The sequence below is a fragment of the Sus scrofa genome, chromosome 9, assembly GCF_054392235.1.
Source record: "Sus scrofa isolate SSC_HxYL_T2T_F1_AM1 chromosome 9, Sscrofa_HxYL_maternal_Yorkshire_Landrace_v2.0, whole genome shotgun sequence".
NCBI lineage: Eukaryota > Metazoa > Chordata > Mammalia > Artiodactyla > Suidae > Sus > Sus scrofa.
The window spans coordinates 22521997-22547129 of NC_139391.1; the positions used below are offsets into that span (position 1 = coordinate 22521997).

The 25133-nt window shown below is 37.2% G+C and overlaps 1 long non-coding RNA gene across 1 annotated transcript in view; it reads right to left on the reverse strand.

The window, feature by feature from the left end:
* Positions 1–19251: 19251 nt before the first annotated feature.
* LOC110255412 (uncharacterized) overlaps positions 19252–25133 on the reverse strand; it is a 117378-nt gene continuing 111496 nt past the window's right edge. The window contains exon 5 of the long non-coding RNA XR_014814933.1: positions 19252–19925. This is a non-coding gene — a long non-coding RNA (uncharacterized LOC110255412). The remainder of the gene's footprint in view (positions 19926–25133) is intronic.

A 25133-nucleotide genomic window follows, 5' to 3' on the forward strand; every position in this document is an offset into this window, starting at 1 on the left:
GTGTAATTGGGTCACCATGCTGTACAGTAGAAAAATATATATATGTAAATGAATGATAAACAAAAGAAAAGTAATACTATTACTTAAACCAAGCTGGATCCTGTGGGGACTCCCAGGTACAAATCCTTTCAGTGACCCTCATTTCTTGCTTGTAGGAAATGGGCCTCATTCAGTCTCCTAGACCTTCCCTGATTTCCAAAGGGCAGACTCAGGCAGTTGCTAATCAGGGAAATGAGGGAAAACAGACAAAAAGAGGAGCAGATAAGAAACAACAGGAGAGCAATGAGGCAGCATCCTGGTTCCTCCTGAAGGAATAGACATAACAGTATCTTTGAGTTCTTCTGTAGGACCTAAGGCCCCCAACCAGGCTGGAAGATGGTAATTTCAGGCTGAGGGATAAGATTCTGGGACATCATCCTGTTACCTCACCATCAACCAATCCCAGGAAAGTCCTCACTCCAATTTTGCCTCTAAAAACTTCTCCCTGGAAACTCTCAGGGAATTCAGGTTTCTTTGTGTATAAGCCATCCATTCTCCCTGCTTGGTCCAGCAACAAATTTTCCCCTGCTCCAAACTCTGATGTTTTGGTTTCTTTGGGCTTCACTGTGCATCAGGCATACAAATTTGTGTTTGATAACATTACTACCAAATGGTGATGTAATCACACTTTAAGGAGCATGGGATACTGTTGGTTCAACCCTGCCTGTGATTAGAATCAGGAGTTCCCATCGTGGCGCAGTGGTTAATGAATCCGACTAGGAACCATGAGGTTGCGGGTTCGGTCCCTGGCCTTGCTCAGTGGGTTAAGGATCCGGCATTGCCATGAGCTGTGGTGTAGGTCACAGACGAGGCTCGGATCCCTCGTTGCTGTGGCTCTGGCGTAGGCTGGTGGCTACTACTCTGACTGGACCCCCAGTTTGGGAACCTCCATATGCCATAAGAGTGGCCCTAGAAAAGACAAAAAAAAAAAAAAAAAAGAATCAACTGGGGATCTTAAAAAATGTATATATACATATATACACACACACATATATGTATGTTTATCTCGAAACCCCACCTTCAGAGATTCTGGTGAAGCTTCTACATCAATTAAAAGAAAACTCCCTAGGTGATTTTTAACATCCAACCAGATGGACAACAACTGTTTTGAATTATTACTGCCTCTTATTTAATGAGTATCCATTTATCATGACAGATGCTATGGACATTTAATTATTTTTTAATTTGTTTACTTATTTAGAAAATTATGAGTTTGAATAAGTACAAACAATCAGCATGATAAACAAAAAATTGAAATCTGGATTATAATCATATTTTTCTGACCTATTTTACAATCTCAGAAGAACCTCAGGCTTATATCTCTCGAGTTTCATTTTTCCCATGGAGAAATGAGAAAATAAGCAGACATTGATTTATCTCATGCTAATAATAATTTGAAAGATAAATAGATCTTACATTTGTTTACATTTTGGCACACTTCGAAGAGCCATCGCAAAAAATTCTACGAGCAAAAGAAAGACATGTTTAGACTCATTTTTTAGATGGAATATTCTAGCAAAGTATCTGTTAGAGAAATACGCAGGGATGATAAAGCACGGGTTGGAGAATAGTTAGGTGACTGTTTCACATGTCCAGACAAGAGATTATGACTTTTTAAACAGGAGCTGTGTACTCAGGATGAAAGAAATGAGTCAAGGAAGAGTATTTTTGAGCTAGAGTCTTGATTAGATGTTGTAGAGGAGGAAAAACAATTCTCCCTTTACCCTTCTAGGTTCTTGGCTAAGATCCTCCTTCCTCCCATAATAAAAAGACAGATTAACAGGAGAAAAATGAGCAGTGGTTTATGAACATATATACTTTCTGTATACTGAGAGCTACCCATGAAAACTGAGTAAATGAAATGGCCTAAACTACCACCTTAAAAACAATTTCCAGGAGTTCCCGTCGTGGCGCAGTGGTTAACGAATCCGACTAGGAACCATGAGGTTGCAGGTTCGATCCCTGCCCTTGCTCAGTGGGTTAACAATCCAGCGTTGCCGTGAGCTGTGGTATAGGTCGCAGATGCAGCTCGGATCCTGCATTGCTGTGGCTCTGGTGTAGGCTGGCAGCTACAGTTCCAGTTAGACCCCTAGCCTGGGAACCTCCATATGCCACAAGTGTGGCTCTAGAAATGGCAAAAACACACACACACCAAAAAAAAAAAAAAATCTCTAGCTAAAAATAAAAGAAGCTGTTGAGGAGTTCCCTTGTGGGTCAGTGGGTTAAGGATCTGGCATTATCACGGCTGTGGCTATAGTTGCAGCTGTGGTATGGGTTCAATCCCTGCCCAGGAACTTCTGCATACCTTAGATGTGACCAAAAAAATCCGAAACAAAATGAAACAAAAACAAAAAAAGAAGCTGTTGAGGAGGTGAGGAGAGCCAGTTAAGGAAAGCTATCAGGAAAATCCAGTTAACATGAGTATGGTTGTTACATAGTTTAAGGATTGATATGATTTTTCTTCATCATTGATACGATTTTTCTAGAGAATTTATCATCCTTCTCTTTTCTTTACAGAGAGAGAATCTCCTTACAAATGGAGATTTCTCTTATAACGTAAGTGTCCTATACAAAAGGATAACTTCTACTTGGTTTTCAGAGCTTTTCTGTGTCTGCTGTTTCCAAAAAAAAATTGCCAGCTTGAGATAATCCTTATGCACAGAGACATATTTTGGGGTGGCAGTTTCTACTCCTCATCAGTGCTTATTGGTCTAAATGGAGAGAATGAGAGAGTGGAAAGTTTTACAAATAGCTCTAAGATATTTTGCTTAGGAAGCTAAAATACAAGAGAAACAATTTAAGAGATAAAGATTTGGAAATATCTTTTAAAGAACAGGTACTTAAAACTATAAAAATTGAGGTATCCCCCAGGGAGAGAAAATAAATGGATTAAAGGAAAAGGTTGAGAAAAGAACCTTGAGAAACCTCTACATAAGTGATGATAAGAGGATGAAAAGAAAGTAAAGGAGTAGGTGGAATGATCAGAGGAGGAGGAAACTACAGAAAACCAAAGTGGGCATGTTAGGGAACCGTTGACTGAAACCTCCTCCCTTGGTTAGGCACAATAGTAATTGTTTACATGAGGTGTCTCACAACAGGAGTTCTCCAAAAGGAACACAGTGCTGCCTCTGAAAACTAACTAGAATTCAGGAAGGGATGAAAGGCAGGAGGAAATGCCAGCCCATAATAGGTCCTGCCAATATCCCAGAAACCTTCCCACTGGAATCCATCTTGTCTGAGAGATGCATGTGCCACCAAGAAATACCTTGTGTCAAGCCAAATATGGGCACAAGTAAGACGATTTGCCAGAAGCAATCCAGAAAGCTAATCCCATTATCATAAAACATGAGACGGCATGGGTTCCCTTACCCTATTGCTCTCCACTCCAGCACCCCTTTCTAATAAAGACTTTTATTTTGTGTGTCTCCTCAGACAATTCATTTCTGAGTGTCAGACAAGAGCCCACTCTTGGGCCCTGGAAGGGCTCCCTCTCTGTTAACAGAGAGATTCTCTATAGAGAGGAGGAAGATAAGAGAGTCAATGTACAGAGTGATGCCAAAGAATGAGACCTAAGAAAAAGTCACTGTTGCAACTGTAGAGCTCTACCAGTGACCTGTGAGAGATGTTTCTTACCACCATGAAGGGACTACGGTCAGATTAGAGGATGCGGGAAAGTGAGACTCAGGTTGTGAAATGAAGGCCAGGAAAAGCAATCTAAGAGAGGCAAGCTAAAGTTTGTCTTTGAACCTCATCAAGTGTTTTCTTCTATAACTGAAGGAAGAAAGAGTTGATGAGATTCAGAGCAGAATGCAGAGACTAGGGTAGGCTATGATGTGGTGAGGGTAGCAGGGCTAAGGAGGAGGTACAAAAGAACAAAAGTGTAGGTCATAAGAGAAATCAAAGAATGGGAAGAAAAGCACAGAGTTCTCTTTCTCTCAAAATGGAAGGATTTTCTAGCTAAAGTAAAAGATCAGGTCCTCTCCAAGAAGATGCAAGTGTGTTTTTAAAAAGTTTGGAGAATTTGTTGTTGAGAATTCGGATGTTGTTGGACATCAACAGATGACCAGATTAGGAAGATGTGGTATGTATACATAATGGAATACTACTCAGCCATAAAAAAGAACGAAATAATGCCATTTGCAGCAACATGGATGGAACTAGAGACTCTCATACTGAGTGAAGTAAGTCAGGAAGAGAAAGACAAATGCCATATGATATCGCTTACATCTAGAATCTAATATAAGGCACAAATGAACCTTTCCACAGAAAAGAAAATCATGGACTTGGAGAATAGACTTGTGGTTGCCAACAGGGAGTGGGAGGGAGTGGGGTGGATGGGGAGCTTTGGGGTTAATAGATGCAGACTATTGCCTTTGGAATGGATAAGCAATGAGATCCTGCTGTGTAGCACTGGGAACTATGTCTAATCACTTGTGATGGAGCATGATAATGTGTGAAAATAGAACATGTACATGTATGTGTAACTGGGTCACCATGCTGTAAAGTAGAAAAAAAATTGTATGGGAAATAACTATCAAAAAAATAAATAAATAAAAGTGCAAAAAAAAAAAAAAGTTTGGAGTACTTAGAGGAAAGCTGAATAAGCACGCTGAAGTTCCAGCTAATGTTGAACAAATTTAACTTGTATTTGACTAGAGGGTCACAGGCCTGTGATTTTTTTTTTTCTCCTAGTGATGTCACTCTGGGAATCTAGGAGAGAAATATTAAATAATATCAAGGGATTTTGTATAAAAAAAGGATAGGGAATAGTTATGAGATTAATAACAATGCTTTCTCTATGGATTAAAAGATATGAAAAAATTCCCAATATCAGTACCTTCAGCACTCCAGCTTCTTCATGACCACAAATCAGATGACAAGAAATATCATAAAAATTTTATTGGAATTGGGTCCTTAGTTCAGCAACCATTCTAAAGTTGGGGTGAGTGTGAAAGTTCCTGTCATCTGAAGGGAAAAGTAATACCTGTCATCATCTTGTCATAAAAGTGATTTTGACACCTTCTCAAATACAGTAAGAATTTCAAGTGATCTATTACCTGTCTAAACAAATTCAGGCTCAAACTCTGGTTATACCTTACTCAATGTCACTCTGATCAGTAGACTTCTTAAGGTTTCATGATCAGGGAGGGAGAAAACCAGGAAAGGGTGAATTAACTGTAAATACTGCAAAAATTTTTTCCCATTGCTTCCAGTGTCTACTGCTATAGCATGCTTGAGTAGAAGTTCAGAAAGTAGTGTGGCCCAAGGGGAAAACATCACAGCAAATGGAAAAAAAATATATACAGGGTCCTCTATGATGGATTTAGGGCATGTCAATCTTGAAACTCTCAGAGATTTCATTTTGAAATCTTCAGAAGCCTCCATTTCTAATGCTCAGTTCTTTCACCTGATGAAATTTTACTAAAAATAAGATGAAGAATTAAAGTTGTTTTAATAATAATATTGATGCCTATAGTGACCCAATAGTGCTTACAGAATTAATCTTTTTTTAATTCAACTATTTATTGTTAAATTTTTTAAACATGACTTTGAGAAAGAAAGGCATAATCAACACATGTTGAACACATTATGGCATTCTAATACAATTTCAGTGTATCCTTTCCAAGAGAGAATATTCTTAGTATCATTCTCATATCTAGAAAAATGAACAGTAATTCCTTAATACTCAGTCTATTTTCAGATTTCCCCAATTTTCTGCAATTTTTAATAGCTCATCCTAGTTCTTGTTTTCAAATTAAATGTGCTCTTGGGACCCAGGGCAGGCTGCCCCAAAATATGCCTCAATATTGATTATTTTTTTAAATTGAGGTATGCTTGACTTAAAATATTATATTAGTTTCAATTACACAACATAGTGATTCAGTATTTTAACAGATTATATACTCCATTTAAAGGTATTATAAAATATTGGCAATATTCTCTGTGTTGTACAAATATCCTTATAGCTCATTTACTGCACACACAGTAGTTTGCACCTCTTAATTCCCTAAAGCTTCTCCTCCAACTTCCTTCTCCCCACCAGTAACCACTAGTTTGTTCTCTATTAGATTCTGCCTTTTGAATGGGAAGGGGACGTTCTTAGATGAAAAAAAAATATAGAGAAAGTAGAAGCCATTTATGTGGAAGATTTTAGGTATTTTCTTGATACCTGGCCTTACCTAGACCAAGGCTAATTGAGAAAGAGTAGATTTCACAAAGAGTTAATGTGTTGAAATAGCTAAATAATACCACCAAAGTCCCCCTCAATTCTTTCATCTTCTCATTATTATGGAAATCCATATAATGCAAAGGATGAAGAGTGAAGATTTCTAACCCTAATTTTTCCAACGGTTCCCCCTATATTTCCAAGACTCCATTACCAAAAATACAGGCAATGGGCTTTGAAAAATAAAGAACTACATTTTACTTCTTTGAGGGGTAGATTCCTGTGGAAGGGCAGGGGCCAAAAATGCAACAACAGTGTTCTAAAGCAATTTTTTTAAAAACACAAAGAACTGAGGAATATCCAGACAAACTATAATTCCCATAGTGATATCCACTTCTACTCCTTGAAGAGACATGGCAAAATTGAGGGTGGGCAGTTAGTCAACACTAATTCAAAATGTGTTTAATACTCTTTTAAATGTATTTGGGAAACACAAAAAGTGAAAATCTTTTAGAATTCCAACATTTAAATTTTAGTTCTATAAAGATGGCAGTGACCCTTCTGATACTCTACCTGGCAGCAATCACAACTAACAAGCTCAGTGTATATTCTCAAATTTTTATTGAATCATAGAGGTATATTCATATTTAACATGTATTCGCACTTGCCAGTCCTCCTTCGAGACAGTCTATTTTTCTATTCACTTGAAGTGGGGAAGTCTTGCAACCTGTATGTACCACAGCTCACAGCAAACAAAGTGGATGCTTAAGCCACTGAGCGAGGCCAGGGATTTAACCAGCGTCCTCATGGATACTAGTCAGGTTCATTACCGTTGGGCCACAATGGGAACTCCCTGTTCTTCTTTTCCTTTTTAGGGCCAAACCTGTGGCACATGGAAGTTCCCAATCTAGGGGTCAAATCAGAGCTGCTGCAGTCAGTATATGCTACAGCCACAGTAATACCAGATCCGAGCTGCATCCGCAACCTACACTGCAGCTTGTGGCAATACCGGATCCTTAACCCACTGAGAGAGACGAGGGATTGAACTCGCATTATCATGTACACTAGTTGGGTTCTTAACCTATTGAGCCACAATGGAACTCCCTGGAAATTCTCTTTGAAACCAGTTTCTAGGCTGTGAGAAGCACATGCCATGAGGAGAGTTTATGACTAGGTAGTCTACTCAATAACTCCAGGTAAGATCGTGTCCAACAGTCAGGCTCATCTGCCATCCATGTGAGTGAGCCACCTGGGACACCTATCCTGGCAATGCCCCTGAATTACTGTAGTCACAGCTCTCATTTAAATGCAGTTACTTGAAGAACTGAAGAGAGCATATATCAGCTGAACTCAGTCAACCCACAGAACTGTAAAAGTTACTAATTAATTTTTATATGAAGTCACTAAATTTGGGAGTGGATCATTACACAGCAATAGATAACTGAAGCAGCCTTTTACCCATTTTAACATTTCCACTATTGGGATCATAATGAATATAATAAAAAGGCATTATTTCATAGTGTAATTTGCAACAATAATTTTCTCTGCTAGTAGTACACAAACTAATGCTGCTACCGATAAAGCATCTAATAACCAGGAGTGTCTTAGATTTGGTGAAAGACAGTTTTTGAAGATGCTATGAAAGAAAGGTCGAAGAGTTGTGAGGGTTAAGATGTGTTGGGGTGTGTCAGGAGGATTTGGTAAATAGATTATGTATACCCTCAATACCCAGGATTTCAGGACCAAATGTGGGCGACGAAAAGAGAATGGCACAGAGCATGGTGGCCAGGAGCGTGGAAATAAACCAACATATCTGGCTAAATGTATAAGCCAAAGTGTTTGTAAGAGGGTGGGAGAATGTAAAAACACTGATTCAAAGTTACAAATGTCATATTCCAAACTATTAGCTATATTGAAGTACAGTCCCCTAATTACTAATGGAATTAGTAAACTGCGAGAACTTGAGCAAATCACTTTATGTTTTCAAATTTCAATTGCTTTATCTGAAAAATGAAAAAAAGCACATTCTTCCAGAGTTACCATGACAATCTTATGAAACAATGCTTGTGAAAGAAAGAAATATTAAAGCATACATGGATGATAAAAGCAAAGGATATTTATTAATATTGTTAAGATGAACAGCAATGGCTTAGAATAAATCATATTTCGTATTCTGGGTCAGAATTTAGCTCAGGACTTAACTTATGAACTCTACAATCATATTTATATAACAGGGATGCAAAAATCCCTAGGAAAATGTAAGCATATCAAACACAGTAATTTATAAATAGTAAAATACCCCATGATCAAATGGAGTTTATTATCCCAGGACTATAAGGTTTAATCAAATTTTCAAAATCAAATATTATAATTCACCATACACACTGGTAAATTATGTAAAAAAATGTAACCATCTCAAGAGATAGAAAGGTAAATACGTGACAAAATTCAACATCCATTTCATGACCAAAACAAAACAAAATTAAAATCTCCCCAAACTGTCAAATAATTAGAAATAGAAGGAAACTTCACAACCTGATCAAACTGATAAATCATTATCCACAAAAATCCTATGGGTAAAACCATTCCTAATTCTTTTTTTTTTTTTTTTTTGTCTTTTGTCTGTTGTTGTTGTTGCTATTTCTTGGGCCGCTCCCGCGGCATATGGAGGGTCCCAGGCTAGGGGTTGAATCGGAGCTGCAGCCACCGGCCTACACCAGAGCCACAGCAACGTGGGATCCGAGCCGTGTCTGCAACCTACACCACAGCTCACGGCAACGCCGGATCGTTAACCCACTGAGCAAGGGCAGGGACCGAACCCGCAACCTCATGGTTCCTAGTCGGATTCGTTAACCACTGCGCCACGACGGGAACTCCCATTCCCAATTCTTAAAGACAAAATTCTTTTCCTATAAGATCAGAGACAAGGCAATGACATCTACGTTCATCACTCATACTCAAGCTTGCACTACAAATCAGAGCCAGTACAGCACTGCAAGTAAAAGAGATGAAAACATACAAATTGAAAAGAAAGGCATAAAAGCTGTTGTTTTTTCCACAAGTGACAAGATTGAATGTACAAAAAAGCTCAAACCTGCACAAAGAAAATTTGTTGAATATTTATACAATAGCAATGAGCATTTGAAAAACTAAAATTAAATAAATGGCACCACTTATGGCTACATCCAAATGCATTAAATTCTTATGAACAAATCTAACAGAACATGTGTTAAAAAGGATGCGCAAAGTTTGTATGCTCAAAACCACAAAGCATTGTTGAGAGAAATCAACTCTGGCTTCCTATCAGCATCATCTGGGATTTAAAAAATAAAGTCTCTGACTTCTTCCTGGAGCCTGGAGCCTTTAACATCGGAGCCTGGGAATCTGAATTTTGCCATACTGTGCAGGTGACTCTCCTGCATGCTTGCAGTCATGTCTGCATTCAGATATAAGAGGCGTACATCACTGAACTAAAGTAAGGTTATTTTTTTCTATTAGTTTGAAAAAAGGCTTTTACTCCCTCTCTCTTCCCATCAAGTGCCTCTTCAGTATGTTTCTTATTTCCCAAAGCTTTTAGCAGATATCTTTATCCAATAAATATATGTTAACTTGAACAGAATGTTTTCCCAGCAAGTCCCAGTGAGAGGCTAGGAACTAAGAAGGAAGAGGGTATTTGGAAGGCTTTGATATTCAATGACACCGTATTTTTTATCACTCTAAAATCATATTGAATTGAATTGAATCTAAGGTCTCACAAACTTGTTGGGAGTGGCAATGCCATAGCCACTGCACGTAGAATCAGATTGTTGCCAGACCAACATCTGACTGTGAGCAGAGAGGTCTCTGGGAAGAGGTAAAAGCCTGCCTGCATAGCAGGCGTACTGAGTTCACCATCATTATGGGTTACCAGGAGGACTCAATGGGGGTAGGAGAAAAATCTCACAATAGCATGGGGTCTGGAAGTGCCTCAGAAGCAAATGCACATGGGGAATTAGCTCTCGGTTTACAGATATGGGAGACAGGCAGTTTTGAAGCTTCATGTCTTGAAGTCTTTCTAGTTTCTCACAACAGGTGGAGATGAAGAGTATAAGGAGCAGTAAGGAAGGGTTAAGAAGCCTGGATTCTGTTGCTTGCTCTCTCCTATCTGACTGTAATTTTTTGACTATTTTATTATACCTCTTTTGCCCTTATTTTCGTGTTCCAAAAGAGTGAAAGGAACTAAAACATCTTTACGTTTCATTACTATTCCAAAAAAAAATTCTATGCTTCAAAATTTTTTGGTACTTATATTGAATGCAGTACATGAAACTAAGATTTGGGTAAATAAGAAATGCGTCACTAAGCTTTTGAAAATGGACACCAAAATCTTAAGCAATTCTTTTAACCCCAATAGGCATAAACATTTCTCAGAGAGAGAGAGAACACATAGAGACAAAGAGGGGCACTGAGGGGCTAGGGGAGGAAGAGAGAGAGACAGAGCCAGAACAGAGACAAAGAGAGAAAGAGATCAAATTCAACTCTGGATCTTGTGACAAAAATAATATACTGTAATGGTAATGGTATGGTAGGACAGTATCATAGTAGTGGATAATCTGTACTGTGGCACTAAGCAAGATAGAGCATAACGTAAATCTTGAAAACCTTGAAACACTGGAAGCAGACAATTCAACAAGAAGGAATTTGTTGTTCAAACTGCACTGACTGATGTTTTTATTTCCTTTTCTCTATCTCTTTTGGTTTGAAGGTTTGCCCCTGTACACAGAGGTCAATGAAAGGCTGAAGAAAGAGACTGATCACTCCAGACTGGTATGTGGCATGTTTAATAGGCAAGGGAACTTAAATACAAGGCTTGTTTTGCGTGGATGCAAGACAAGGAGATTTCTGCATAGACCTGCCAGGTTTATATATATATGTCGATACAGAAGCCTTAATATGAACTATCAGTCACATGCTGTCCACGTGATCTCAACAGCACGCTGCACTCTCAAAATTGTCCCTGACAATGTCTTTCATTGTGGAATGGCAGACAGAATGCACATTCCAAGGACCAGGGAGGGGGATGAGGACACTTGGATTGCCCGGGTCTAGCTCAAGGGTCAACCCTGGTCACATCCTCTCCATGACCTCCTCCAACAATCCCCACAGGGCCTTTTCATGGTCCAGGGGTGGGAAGGATTGGTGATCAGCAAGTTTAAGCAAAAATAGTTCCTTTCCTCTATTTAACTGAATGTCATCTCCTGGAGTTGCTTATTTCTTTTCTTTTACCCTATTATCACTTTTTTTTTTTTTTTTTTTTTACATTTCTCTTCAACCTGGTACACATCTAAATGACAAAGTGTTCTGAGTCAAAGGCAGTTGCATAACGTTATATTTTCTCAGAAGGCCGCCTATGATCTGAGAGACATGGGCGAAGATTTTGGAGGGACAGTATGCCAGTGGACAATGCAATTTAGGTCAACAGGAGTTGGTGATGATTGCAGTCCTAACCTGTTTTAGATCCCTTATCCTTATCCTCTCTATCTCAGAATGCAGGTGGAATATCGTTCCTTTTAATGGCTGAATAGTATTCCAGTGTAAGCTTGCACCAAATTTTGTTTATCCATTTGTCCACAAATACATACTTGGATTGTTTCTAGTTTTTGGCTGTTATGAATAATGCTGCTATAAACATTCTTGTACACATTTCTGTGTTAACATATGTTTTCATTTCTCTTAGATGTACACCTAGGATTAAAATTGCTGGGTCACATGGTAACTCCAGTTTAATGAAAACATTATGCTAAGTGAAAGAAAGGAACCAGTCACAAAGACTACATACTGTATGATTTCACTCATTTGAAAGTACAAAATAAGGAAATCTATAGACAGAAAGTACATTAATGATTGTGTTCAGCTGAGAGTGGAGGGGAGAATACAGGGGAGTAATGGCTAAAGGGCACGGCTAAAGAGATGGTTGCACATGTCTTTGAATATCTTAAAAACAGACACATTCTACCCTTTAGGTAAATTGTATGGTATATAAATTATATTTCAGTAAAGGTGTTACAAATTAAATGAGTTAAGTTAAAACAGAAATAGACTCACAGATTTTTAAAATGAATTTGTGGTTACCAAAGGGGGAATGTGGGGTGGGGGGAGGGATAAATCAGGAGTTTGGAATCAACATAAATACACCTACTATATATTAGATAGATAACTGATAAGGCATAAATGTATAGCACAGGGAATACTACTCAATACTCTGCAATAACCTTTATGGAAAAAGAATGGATATATGTATATGTATAACTGAATCATTTTGCTGTATGCCTGAAACTAACACAACATTGTAAATCAATTATGCTCCAATAAAATTTTTTTTAAATTAATAGGAAAACACACACACACACACACACACACACACACACACATATATATAGTCTTTTTAGGGCCATGCCCGCATATGGAGGTTCCCAGCTAGGGACTGAATCAGAGCTGTGGCTGTTTGCCTATGCCGCAGCCACAGCAATGCCAGATCTGAGCCGTGTCTGTGACCCATACCACAGCTCACCGCAACACTGAGCCATGATGGGAATTCAGAATGCTCTATCCATGCTTGACCCTGGTTATTGCTTCCAAGAAATCTTTTCTGATTCCCTAAGTTGGAGTGTGTGAAGCTGCTCCATGCTGACCTCTATTATAGCTCCTTCCACTTGTGTTGGATTTAATCTGCTATACGGCTGTCTTCAATTAGATTGGTGTCCCTTTGGGAGGTGAAGTAATACCATATTAATAATTATTTCCCTAGGGCCAAACACAGAGTCTGGTACACGGTGATAAAAAAAAAAATATGTTATATGGATGAATACTTCAAATCATTTTCTCCCACTGGAGAGTTAGAGAGTTTTAGTAAGAAGCTAAATGTTTAATTTAGAATGTTTAATTTGGAATTGCCAATACTACTAAACAATGACTTAGACTTCTCATTTAAAGTGACACTTGACTAGCAAATTCCAGACACAGCCTCTTAAACTTACCACCAAAGTACTTGTAGGGTCCTGGATAAAGAAAATTCATTTGATCATTTAAATGGACAGTAACAGTATAAAAGCTAAGAATTTCTGCTAATTATAAGACTGATAGAGTTAGTTAAGATAAACCAATACACAAACAAATATCATCAAGTGTCTTCTTCGTAATCATCTCCTATTCATTTGAAAGAAGCTAGGGAGGTAATTATTTTTTCTCTCTTTCCTGTCAATTTAGAATTCTCCCATTTACAGCCACAGGTTTTTTTCCACAGGGAAAAATGAGAAGGCACCTCTTCTTGGAGGCTATGTCTGATATGCAAGATTACCGTTCTACTCCCCATAACCCCCAAATATGAAAATACCCATAAAGATATGGCAGTTCCAAGGAAACATTTTTTTAAAAAATTGTTGGCACTTATTTACCCCTGTTACCCAAATATAACTGGGACTGTTTTTGAACAGTCTTAGAGACATGGTATTCCATCAAAAATAGTTAAAAATTGGAGTTCTTACTGTGGCTTAGCGGGTTAAAAACCCAGCATAGTATATGTGAGAATACGAGTTGGATCCCTGGCCTCGATCAGTGGGTTAAGGATTCGGTGTTGCCCCAAGCTGTGGCGTAGCTCACAGATGTGCCTTGAATGTGGTGTTTCTGTGCCTGTGGTGAAGGCTGGCAGCTGCAACTCTGATTTGATCCCTAGCCCAGGATCTTCCATATGCCACAGGTGTGACTGTGAAAAATAAATAAATAAATAAATAAATAAATATAAAAACCGATGTCAAAATCTTTAAAAATTATCTATCTTTATTTATGTTAGAGAGGGAGCAAAAGGGAGATTACACTGCAAGATTTCATTATGATCTTCTGTATAAGAATTTCCTGAAAGAGCCCCTAGCAAATGCTCAATGATATTTCTTTTTTTCCTCTTTTACAAAATCTTCACAAAATTCTGATCCTTGCTGTGAAGACAAAAAAAAAAAAAAAAAATCTTGTAAGAATCCAAACAGATGAAATAAGTTATCTGTAAAGAAATAAAAATGAGGTGGCCCTCACACTTCTCTGTAAAAGCAAATATGTGAAGTCTGTGGTTATGCATCTTTATATTCTGATGGAGAAATCTTCCGACATTAAGGTTTCCGGAAGACAAAATCTTGTATCAGGTTCATAGTTACTGGTACCTCTTTTCTTTTGTCTCTTTAATACTAAAGACTTCTTTGGTATTGTGTAATTTTTGCTCGCACTCAATTTGAATTAAAAAAAAAAAATGAATTGGAAAACATGAGTCCATGGGAGGGACTTGTAGTCTGTAAACTTAATCACAGGTAGTAAATGAAAGAGCTTTTCATTTGGAAAGACTGGGTTGTTTTCTAGGGCTGCTCAGATTTTTCAGATAATTTCTCCAATCTCTTCTCTAGAAGAAAAAAAAAAAAAAAAGCTGCTGGAAATCTATGAGTCAAGGAGAGGATAAGGCTTGACAATTGCGGCTCATCTTTCAATATGTAGATGGGCTTTTCCCACTTCCTCTGTTTTCAATACAATACTCCATCCTCAGCTGTGCATTTCATGTCTCATTGTGGAGCTTCAGAGGCCTTTCTCAGAGAAGCATCATCTGGCTTCTACAGGAGGGACAGTGCAGTGCAGAGGAGACGGTCTCTCAGAACTAGTGTTAAAGATCTTGGAATTAATTTGCATCTTCAAGTGACTTCCAAACAATCATGCTGTTTTCAGTTTTCCCTCCACACCCACTTCCAGGGGGCACTGTGCTGTCAATTCCTGAACCCCTCAGAATTTCTAGTCCACATTCCATAGCTTTGTTGATTTCCTTTCTTCTGCCTTGAGTCAAGTTGGTTGGTCTGCTGCCTTGACCATTCATCCTTTACATCCCCGCTTCCTGGATGTGTCACTGTCTCATCTTCTTTTAGTCATATCCTTGTGAATTTATTCATTTAAGAATCCTTTGGTCAGTTATTTGTGTATGATTTTAGCAATAAGTAAAATTAAATATGATTGACCAAACCTAGTAATGAATTTATAATTTGAAATTTTCTTCTAATTATGAAGATGAGTCTTAGTCTGTTATAATGTGTTATTTTTAGTTACCTTGCTATTTTTCCTTGCTAAAATTGAAAATTTTGCATAAGTGATATTCCCCTATGGTCTTTCTTACTCATATTGTCTTGGATTGGTTTTAAAATAAACAGAACTGGATTCATAAAATAAATTATAACATTGTTTCCCATTTGTATTTCTATAATATAATATGGAAGATATGTGTTCCTAGATGTTTCGACAAAACAATTATAAAACTATTAGGGAATAGTGCTTTTTTCAAGCACTATTGAAATATATATTTTATTACTGAGTAAATTTATTGAATGGTTTTAGAGTTTATTCAGATTCTCTATTTCTTATAAAATGAATTTTGTTTATTATATTTCCCCAAATGTATACATTTCATCTATAACAAAGTTTTTAATCATAATTTATATAGAATTCTTTTTATGATTTTGTTTAATGTCTCTACATTTATAGTTGCGCTTCCTTTATAATTTGGTGGAGTTAACTTGTGCTTTCATTTGAGTTTCTTATCAATCTTCTGAGAAATTTAACTAATTTAGTAGTTCTCAAAAAAGATACTCTTTCTTATTTCATTGTCTTAAAAATCACTAATGAAATCTTATTTTGTTATAGTTTCTTTGGCTTCCTTTTCTTTCTAGAACTTCAACTGAGCACTTAAGTCACCAATTCTCAGTGTTACCTATATTGTAATTATATGCATTTTTGAGCCATAAATTTCCTTCTAAGGAGCATTTTTTTTCTGGCATCCTCCAGATTTTGTTATAGTAAGCTTGTGTATTCAATTCCAAATAAGTGGTAATGTCTATTTTGATTTCTTCTATAATTGGAACATTTATAAATGTTTGGTATGTGTTTTTGGCTTTTTGTATCTAGTCACTTTTATTACAGTATCATCACAAAGGACAGCTATATAATTTTGTTTATTCAGTGTTTGTTGAGATTTAGTTTTTGGCCTAGTCGATGGTGAGTTATTACTATGTTTCATATTTTACTAAAATGATGAACTTTGGTATAATAGTTTCTGAGAGATCCCGGCTATGATTTTGGATATTTCAACATCAATGTTCAGTTTGGTCAATGCTCACTCTATAAATGGGGGGAGTATAAAAGTATAGAGAATTTACACTTGTTGGTGTATACTTGTAAAATATTTAAAATTACACCACAAAACACAATTAAAATTTTTATTATACAAATAAGATGCTATTAAATGGAAATTAATAACATTGAATTTATATATAAGAAGTTGTTTCCCTTTCTGTCTTCTCTTCATCCATCCTTTCTTCCTTCCTCTTTTTCTTTCTTTCATTCTGAGGGGGAGAAAATGCACCACCCAAAACATGCCAATTGGGCAAGTTGATTATTTCGAATTAAAGTTACTTAAGGAATACCCAATGCAAGGAGACTCTGACCTTCCTTTGTCCCCTAAAAGCAGGAAATAAGTCTCCCAGGTGAGGGTACTCTCCCCACACCCAAGGGGCAGAAGGCATTCTTACCACCAGAGACAGGAAATTCAAGGCCAAGAAGGCTGTGTAATCAAACTCTGTTACTTCTATATTAATTTGCTACGCCAAGCCCAAAGCTTTTTATGTCAAATATTCACAAATGATTCTTTGTCTAAAATGTATAAAAGCTGCCTGCTTTCATCCCTTCTTTGAGTTTGAGATTTTTATAAGCTTCTATACGCACAAAATTAGATTTTTCTCCTGTTAATCTGTCTCACATCAATTTAATTATTAGACCAGCCTAAAAAGCTGAAAAGGAAGAGGGGAGAAGTTTCCTACACTACGTTCAATTCTTTCTTTCTCTTTCCTTCCTCCCTCTCCCTTCTTTCCTTCCCTCCCTGCATTCCGTCCTCCCTTCCTCCCTCACTCTCCTTTCTTTCTTTCTGTCTGTCTGTCTTTAACTTCCACCAATTAATGTATTTTTAAATATTTTTTCAAAATTAAATTTAGGAGTTCCCGTCGTGGCACAGTGGTTAATGAATCCGACTAGGAACCATGAGGTTGCGGGTTCGGTCCCTGCCCTTGCTCAATGGGTTAACGATCCGGCGTTGCCGTGAGCTGTGGTGTAGGTTGCAGACGCGGCTCGGATCCTGCGTTGCTGTGCCTCTGGCGTAGGCCGGTGGTTACAGCTCCGATTCAACCCCTAGCCTGGGAACCTCCATATGCCGCAGGAGCGGCCCAAGAAATAGTAACAACAACAACAACAACAAAAGACAAAAAGACAAAAGACAAAAAAAAAAAAAAAAAATTAAATTTATTTTAAAGCAAGCTGAGAGTCTGCTTCAATTTTTTACTTCATGTTTCTATAAATATATATTACATTTATAATCTGGAAAGAAAAAGGAAAGTAATCACACATATCCTAGGAGTCTAACAACAAAAAGTTTATGTCTGATGTCTTTTCTTATTTAATTTAGATACTAAAAGAAAATAATATGACTTTCTCTACGAAGATAAGCCTTTTAGGCCAGCTTTTGGCTGGAAAGATGCTAAACCACTAAATAGCTGAGTAGACAAGGAAGCCTGACTCTGAGGTAGGGCCTAAGCGGTCAAATCAAAGGAAAACTGCCCATTCCTCAGACATCCTGAAATATCCCTCGTGTCCTTAGCTCGCCCTTGGTAGAGCATGGCCTTCCCTTGGCTTTGCATTTAATTAGTAGTCCTCAAAAAAGTGGAACTGAGACTTAGTTGGTGTGAAAGTGTGCCTAAAAGCTGTTAATGCTCTGTACATTCCTAGTTTACAATCAGCTGTCATCCCTCCGCAGGGTGAAAGAAAGGAGGCAGGTTGGTTTTACAGTCAAGCCACTGGGAGGACACGCCTGAAATGAAGTGTGGATAACATGCTGTAAGTGGAAGTTCCTGCTTCTATGGAAAACCAGCAGATTCTCCAGAGTTCCTCTTTCCTCAGACGTAATTCATAAAATAAATGAGATGTGAGGCATTTGTCTCATCTCCAGCTTCTTCCAGACCAAGAGAGGGCCAAAAAGTTTAGGCCGCATCAGAATTGTTTGCCTGTGGCTTAAAGCATGTTTTCTCCATGTTTCACTGCTTGTGATCATATGATATAAATACGCCTTTGTGAACAGTAGCAGTTTGCATGTGATGCTATCAAAGGGTTTTACAAATAGTAGATACTTGAGGAGCAAAGCACTCAGAGAGAATGGGGAATTCTATGCCTGGGAACTCAGTCATAACTGTGAAATACTCAGAGGATCAAGAAAGCATTTCTTAATCCCTCAAACGCTCTGATTCTCTAGCATATAAAATATAAAAAATGTGATGTATAATCTTAGTAGCACAAAGATATATTTATTACTAAGCTCAGTTGTTAATAAATCCAGATAATGTAAGATGAAAGAGAAGTGGATAATTCAAAATTCTGTATAATTCTTTCATATTCATTGTCTGACAATCTTTTAGAATTAATAAGAGGAACAAAATGAATATATATGAATTCTACATTTTAAAAAATGCATCTGTCTTTTTGAAGTCAATAATGGCATATCTTCCAGAAAAGAAATGTGTAAAATACAAAGGGGAAAGGTCTGGAGAATTTTAGGATCTGCGAGGTGGAAGTCTTCTATCTTAAAGACACTAAGTTCTCACAGTAATCCTGTGAATTGATTTTATAACCTTTATTTCACCATAAACAAACAAGCAAACAAACCAAGGCTCAAAATGAGGTCAATGGCTTATATAAGACAAAACTGTGGTCTTGGATGATAGACTCACTTGTTTTAAAGTCAATTTTGTTTATTTGTTGGATTTTGCCATGTATCATGGTTGATTCTATATGGAAGGCTCTATCATTGGCCACTGGATAAGAGGCAGATAATTGAAAAAATAATAGAGTTCATTATTATGTTAGAATCAAGCTATAACAAATGTGCTACTATAGAATTTTGGGGCCAGAAGTCTTACTATCTCCTTGCAGACTTACATTATTGATTGTTTTTTTTTTTTTTTTTAACACACGTACATTTTAATGGGTTTAGTTAGGTATGTCAGCCACATTGCTGGCACACAATTATTACATTGTGCAGTAATAAGAATTATAAATTTTATTATGGTGGAACTTCTACAAAACAATGGCCTGGTGCCTGAGGGTGATGAATTGAAGAATGGTGAAAGGTTAGGTTTCAATAATGAGGAAACATGTTGTACCATTGTTTGTAATGACCTCTCTATAGATCTCATTTTCTCTTATTTTCACCCTATTCATTTGTCCAGATGAGCCCCCAATATCTATACACGGTGAGGTGAGAGCATCCAGTCTTTAACTCACCTAAAAGTCCTTAAATCTTAAATCAAATCAATTTTTCACTGCTTATATATAAGCCACATTTTATCATGGTTCTGCCTTGTCTGTTTCAACCACAATCGGTTAATCATATCTTGGCACATCCACATTTTGCTGCTCCCTCTCCCCACACTAGACTTGCTTCCCTTCATCAATTTACTTACACCAATCTTCCTTCAAAGCCCAAGTCAGGCATCATCTTTCCCCAGGAAGCCTTTCTGACAATCTTAACTCCACAGGCCTTTTCACAAGATGGCATGGGTTATGTGTCTCCACTGTGTTCCCCTCCTTCCCTGCACATAAATCCCAACATGTAGACCTGCTGCTGAAAAGAACAGAAACAGTGTAAATACACTAGGTGTGTTCAAACTTTGGATCTACCAGTGATGAGTTGCATGCCCTTTCGTAAGTTATTTATAACTTCTGAATCTCGTTTGTTTGTTTGTTTGTTTGTTTTTTAACCTGCAAGATTAGAACAACCATTCCATGCAGGTTTGATGTAAAGATAAATGGCATTATGTGGAAAGCACAGAATAGGCTTTTGTGCTTTCACTCCTTTGGCCTCCCAGGCCATTCTTTGCCTTCTGTACCCTGTTCTAGGCCCCTAGTAGCTGATTTATAAGCTCTGCATTAATGAGTCTCTTGCTTCTCTGGCTTGAGTTTGGCTTCATCCACAGGGTTCACAGCCAGAAAGATCAGAAGACAGAAGGAAAGTGGCGTTAAGGGTCAGGGGATTTAGTTCCCCAGTCCTTCTTTGCCATGTAGCCAGGGGTGTCCTGCATCGTTCTACAAGGCCAGGGCACCTGCCAGCTGGCTCAGTCAATACAGTGACCTTCTCTGTGTTCCTATAATTGTTCCCTTTCCTTGCCCTCAATGCCCAGGGTACTGCATTATCCTATGTTCGTTTCCTTTAACCCTGCTGCTGACATTATAAATGGTTCCTTTATTAAACCCTTCTCAAAAAGTCAACTCGAGTCAACTTGAGTGTGTCAGCTGTTTCCTGCCAGGGCCCTGACAGATACCGCATTCAATATTATTAACAATATGCACTTAACAAATTGTTCTATAATTTTCTCTTGATTTCTCTGAATCCCTTGCCAGACTGTGAACTACTTTGGAGCAGGGATCATGGGATTATCACTGTTATCGTCTATTGTCACATATGTTACTTGGCAAAACAAACACTCAATAAATGTTTGTTGTTTGATTAAATGAAAAAAGTAAGGAGTGCATATTATTCTCATCCCTTAAAAATAAGCACTGCCCTTTATTCTTCTGAGTACATGGCTTCACACAGGATAACATTAATAAATATTTGCTTCAACGAATGTGAATTTGTCCAGAAATAAGAGCATAAGATGATTAAAAGGGATGTTTCTAGGCACATTAATCTTGGGAACAGTCAAATCAGGCTATCAGTTTAAACATATAAAATTAATTTAAAATGATAGTCAGGACTCATTGAACTTCAGAGAGGACACAAAAGTTGAGATTAGAATATGTTCATAAACCCATACTTAGCTTAGTAATCTATGCAACTATTTGGAGAAAAGTGAATTGAGAAGGAAAGCATTCTATAGATCACTTAGGTAAACATTTTTTCAAGCATCCTCTTGCACCAAATATTATTCTGGTGCCTCCATTTGGAAAGATATCACCTGAAGCATCAACACTAGGTTTTTTTTTTGTTTTTTTTTTCTCTTCACTATAAGAGATATGCTAATAATGTTAATTTGGTGGGGGTAAGACTGATGTTGGGAATTACATTTTCTATTTATCACTGGGATCATAGGATACCCAGGAGCAATAGGAGCTGCTCAGGAAGACAACTGGTTTAAAATAGCCAATCAAAAATTGTGGGTTGTGATGAGGGTTCATATTTGGATGAAATAGTTTAAAAATTAAGACACAAGGAGATCAAGGTTTTGTTATCTAAAGCTATAATAAAGCAGCAGTATATTATTAACAACCTTTGGAAGTAGATAAGGCAAGAAATATCACTTTCATTTTATAAGCATGAAAGGTTAAAATCAGAAAGGTTATGTGCTCTGCCCAAAGTCACACAGAACCAGGCAACATCAAAACTAATTTGAACTAATGTGTGGCTCTGTACTCTCCACCCTACCAGGATGACTATGCCAGTGTTTCCCAGTTGTTTATTTGACTTTACCATAGGCCCTTTTCCCAAAGCCTTTCTTGTTTTTTAGAGTTCTGTATGTTAATTTTCCATTATAATGACTTTATTTAGTTTTTGACACTTTTTAAAATAATTATTTTTATTTTTTCCATTATATATGGTTTACAGTGTTCTGTCAATTTTCTACTGTACAGCATGGTGACCCGGTTACACATACATGTATAGATTCATCACAAGTGCTTAGATATAGTTCCTAATGCTTTACAGCAGGATCTCATTGCTTATCCATTCCAGACACAGTAGTTTGCATCTATTAACCCCAGACTCCCAGACCATCCCATTCCCTCCCCCTCTCCCTTGGCAACTACAAGTCTGTTCTCCAAGTCCATGATTTTCTTTTCTGCAGAAAGGTTCATTTGTGCCTTATATTAGATTCTAGATGTAAGCGATATCATATGGCATTTGTCTTTCTCTTCCTGACTTACTTCACTCAGTATGAGAGTCTCTAGTTCCACCCATGTTGCTGCAAATGGCATTATTTTGCTCTTTTTTATGGCTGAGTAGTATTCCATTGTATATATATAACCCATCTTCTTAATCCAATCATCTGTTGATGGACATTTAGGTTGTTTCCATGTCTTGGCTACTGTGATAGTTTTTGACACATATATGAGAGGTTTTTTGAAAACAGGTGATTACATTTATTGATATAACACTTGAGGATTGCTTAAGTGAACCTTCATTTTGTTTTAAGTTTCAATGTCCTCCTGGACATTAATCTTGAAAGCCTACCCACAATGTTGGATGATATTTCTATATCTGCGATTCCCAGATCATTAGCTACAGAGCCCTTTGAAGAAACCAGGTGAGAAACTAGCATCCTGAATGTTCAAAAATAACCCACATTATGTGTGGAATGAGCAGTTTCTGTCACTTGAACATATATGCTTAGTATTTTATAAATGTACATACACACTGCTATGAAAAGGGAAATATACATTTATGTAAGAGAATTATGAAACCAATAGTTTTTGTTATTTATATTCAATAAAAAATGAGAGACATACTTTCTCCTAGAGGATCTACACCATTTACTGACATTAGAACAAGTTTCTTTCCATTTGCAAAGGCTATGCATTTTAGCTCTGCATTTTGTTCATTGGCTGGGTCTGCTTTAATGTCACCAGAGACTGTGTTGTCTCTCAGAAGCCACCCTACAGTTGTGTCTTCCTACTAACCCATTTTCTTTATAATGTGGCTTAAATTATACCCTTTATTTTTATAATGCAGATTTTGCTCTTCATTAATGTTTTTAGGTAATTTCTAAGAAAGATTTAATTACCAGTGGGGTTGGAATTAAATAATAGAAGAACTAGTTCTGCATATAGTGGACATATGCACAGTTAGGAAATAGGGACCCAGAAGATTAATACCCTCTGCCTTTTGGATAATTTATAGACAGTACAACTGAAGCAAAGAAAATATGAATCATTCAGCTTCCTGGGGACCGCAATTTACTTAACACTCAACAGTCTATGAGGACCAGTTTGAGAGGAGCTTTAGTACCTAATGGAGAGAATCTCTCACAAAAGACCACCTTAAAACTGGAGCAGGGGCTGGCTAAAACTCATCTATACTCTAGAAGCCCATCAAGGATATGGCTAAGTATCCAAAGATACCCTCCAATCTCCATCTAATATAAATATACTTAATGTGCCAGGCACTGTGCCAGGTACTTAATGTAAAACCACGTTTTTGCCCACAAAGGATTCATGATGTGAAAGAAGCATAAGGCAAACTTATAGATCACTCCAATGCATTGTGATGCATGCAATGACAAAAGCGAACCTGGGGTACAATGAGAGAATGAAGAAAATAAAGTCCTCCAACTCATCCTTGGAGGAGGCCTGTCAATCAGCAAAGGCTTCCTTGATATCTGAGCTGAATCTAACAGTGTACCCAGATTACGAAAGTGAATAAAAAAAGGGAATATTCTTAGTAGGGGAAAGAGTATATGCTAAGCTCAGAATCCTAAGGAAACACGACATCTCAGTATTTTAGAAAATAAGGTTTTAATTGGAGTAAAAGGGCAAGGGAGGGTGCTGGGTAGAGAAGACGGGGCCAATTTATAACAAAGATGTTTAATTATATCTAATAAAATAGCTATTTCCCAGTTCTTTACACTGAAAAGACCTTGAAGTAATGAGAAACCTGTAACGATGAACACAACATGTACCCAATCTATGGTCTTTAATAATAACAGTTTCGACATTTACTGAGTACTTAATAGGTGTCAGACCTTGTATTGAGTGTTTAACATGTATTACATCATTTAAAACTCAAAAGAGCCCTATGTGGTATGGCTGAGTACACTGAGGCTGTGGCAAGTGAAATTATTGAACAAGTCCTAAGGATGTGCTTATTCTTTTCCTCCTTTTCTCTTCCTGTGGAGCCTAAGAACACACAATTCATAGACTTTAGATGAAAATTCGGAGTGTGATTCCAGGGCATAAAATCCAGGAGCAGCTGAAACCTGTGACTTATACAACTTTGCATCCCTCAGGTGTTTCGCACAGGGCCTTAGATACATAGATGCTCAATATTTACTGAATACATTAATGAGTTTAAACTTAAACTGAAGAAAGTTGGTGGCTACATTCCCCCCACCCCGTCAACTCCACACAAGCATACACCGAAACACAATTTTAATAATCCCTGCCTAAAATACCATAATGTAGCTTGGCTAATATCCACTAATCAGCTGAAAATTGGACAAAGATTTATTAATTTTTACCCCCAAAAGAAACACACCAAATACATAAAACTCTTTGAGTCTTCATGATATTTAAAAAATACATATAGGTTCTGTGTAGAGGTTGTTAGGACGCCAAATCATTATTCTAAAAATTGAAAAATAAAGAATAAGAATTAAAATTTATCCCACCTTTCTCATACAGGAAGTATTTCAAAATAACCAAATAGTTGATGAAGAAATGTTATTCTTTACAAAAGAATCACAATTAATAAATGCAAATTGAATGGTAGAATCACAAAATTCACTATTTTTATACTCTTAGGTTGAAATGATTGATGTAGGAAACAACTAGTAGTGAATGATAAAACCATGAGGTAAAAGTTTGTTAGAGAGCTATTTAACAATAAAAAAGATGATCTGATGTCACCTCAAACCATCAATCAATTTTAAAAACTAATATTGCAAAAGCCAGACAATAGGTTCCTCTGATGTCTCTGAATAGGTAGGGCACAGAAACACCTATGAAATAATTCTTAACAAAAACAAAAGCAAAACTGAACCTAAATCTAATCAAACCTCTGTACATAATTCCCCAATTATAAAAATATGAGATTATGAAATAATAGAAAATATAGGATAAA